Source organism: Nerophis lumbriciformis, unplaced genomic scaffold (assembly GCF_033978685.3).
Source record: "Nerophis lumbriciformis unplaced genomic scaffold, RoL_Nlum_v2.1 HiC_scaffold_50, whole genome shotgun sequence".
NCBI classification, from domain to species: Eukaryota; Metazoa; Chordata; class Actinopteri; order Syngnathiformes; family Syngnathidae; genus Nerophis; species Nerophis lumbriciformis.
Genome location: NW_027316592.1, coordinates 295,001 through 297,532, shown reverse-complemented (window position 1 = coordinate 297,532; position 2,532 = coordinate 295,001).

The window sequence follows — 2,532 nt, the reverse complement described above, 5'->3', positions numbered from 1 at the left end:
CGGCCTTCTTAAAGGGACATCCTCCTAGGCACTTAGTCAAATTTCCGCCTTTTTTTGACTACTTCCAGCGAGGAGAGGGACTAATTTGGCGTTCCTGACCCAGGTGGAGGACCATAGCACGTCGGCCTTCTTAAAGGGACATCCTCCTAGGCACTTAGTCAAATTTACACCTTTTTTTTGGACTTCCAGCGAGGAGAGGGACAATTTGGCGTTCCTGACCCAGGTGGAGAACCATAGCAGGTCGGCCTTCTTAAAGGGAAATGCTCCTAGACACTTAGTCAAATTTACACCTTTTTTTTTTGGACTTCCAGCGAGGAGAGGGACTAATTTTGCTTTCCTGACCCAGGTGGAGAACCATAGCACGTCGGCCTTCTTAAAGGGACATCCTCCTAGGCACTTAGTCAAATTCACGCCTTTTTTTTGGACTTCCAGCTAGGAGAGGGACTAATTTGGTGTTCCGTACCCAGGTAGAGAACCAAGGCACGTCGGCCTTCTTAAAGGGAAATGCTCCTAGACACTTAGTCAAATTCACGCCTTTTTTTTGGACTTCCAGCTAGGAGAGGGACTAATTTGGTGTTCCGTACCCAGGTAGAGAACCAAGGCACGTCGGCCTTCTTAAGGGGACATCCTCCTAGACACTTAGTCAAATTCACGCCTTTTTTTTTGGACTTCCAGCTAGGAGAGGGACAATTTTGCTTTTCTGACCCAGGTGGAGAACCATAGCACGTCGGCCTTCTTAAAGGGAAATGCTCCTAGGCACTTAGTCAAATTCACGCCTTTTTTTTGGACTTCCAGCGAGGAGAGGGACAATTTTGCTTTCCTGACCCAGGTGGAGAACCATAGCACGTCGGCCTTCTTAAAGGGAAATGCTCCTAGGCACTTAGTCAAATTCACGCCTTTTTTTTTGACTTCCAGCGAGGAGAGGGACAATTTTGCTTTCCTGACCCAGGTGGAGAACCATAGCACGTCGGCCTTCTTTAAGGGACATCCTCCTAGGCACTTAGTCAAATTCACGCCTTTTTTTTGGACTTCCAGCGAGGAGAGGGACAATTTTGCTTTCCTGACCCAGGTGGAGAACCATAGCACGTCGGCCTTCTTAAAGGGAAATGCTCCTAGGCACTTAGTCAAATTCACGCCTTTTTTTTGGACTTCCAGCGAGGAGAGGGACTAATTTGGCGTTCCAGACCCAGGTGGAGAACCATAGCACGTCGGCCTTCTTTAAGGGACATCCTCCTAGGCACTTAGTCAAATTCACGCCTTTTTTTTGGACTTCCAGCGAGGAGAGGGACAATTTTGCTTTCCTGACCCAGGTGGAGAACCATAGCACGTCGGCCTTCTTAAAGGGAAATGCTCCTAGGCACTTAGTCAAATTCACGCCTTTTTTTTGGACTTCCAGCGAGGAGAGGGACAATTTTGCTTTCCTGACCCAGGTGGAGAACCATAGCACGTCGGCCTTCTTAAAGGGAAATGCTCCTAGGCACTTAGTCAAATTCACGCCTTTTTTTTGGACTTCCAGCGAGGAGAGGGACTAATTTGGCGTTCCAGACCCAGGTGGAGAACCATAGCAGGTCGGCCTTCTTAAAGGGACATGCCCCTAGACACTTAGTCAAATTTACGCCTGAAAATAGGGCCCCAAAAGAACTGGAAATAATGTCTTTAATTCAGGGTGCATTTGCAGCGAGTGTCCACCAGAGGGCTCCAATTCCCCCACTATAGTCCTGGTACTCTAAAATGATGGCACTTAGTCAAATTTCCGCCTTTTTTTGATGACTTCCAACTAGGAGAGGGACTAATTTTGAGTTCCGGACCCGGGTGGAGAACCATAGCACGTCGGCCTTCTTAAAGGGACATCCTCCTAGGCACTTAGTCAAATTTCCGCCTTTTTTTTGGACTTCCAGCGAGGAGAGGGACTAATTTGGCGTTCCAGACCCAGGTGGAGAACCATAGCACGTCGGCCTTCTTTAAGGGACATCCTCCTAGGCACTTAGTCAAATTTACGCCTTTTTTTTGGACTTCCAGCGAGGAGAGGGACAATTTTGCTTTCCTGACCCAGGTGGAGAACCATAGCACGTCGGCCTTCTTAAAGGGACATCCTCCTAGGCACTTAGTCAAATTTCCGCCTTTTTTTTGGACTTCCAGCGAGGAGAGGGACTAATTTGGCGTTCCAGACCCAGGTGGAGAACCATAGCACGTCGGCCTTCTTTAAGGGACATCCTCCTAGGCACTTAGTCAAATTTACGCCTTTTTTTTGGACTTCCAGCGAGGAGAGGGACAATTTTGCTTTCCTGACCCAGGTGGAGAACCATAGCACGTCGGCCTTCTTAAAGGGACATCCTCCTAGGCACTTAGTCAAATTCACGCCTTTTTTTTGGACTTCCAGCGAGGAGAGGGACAATTTTGCTTTCCTGACCCAGGTGGAGAACCATAGCACGTCGGCCTTCTTAAAGGGAAATGCTCCTAGGCACTTAGTCAAATTCACGCCTCTTAAGGGGACATCCTCCTAGACACTTAGTCAAATTCACGCCTTTTTTT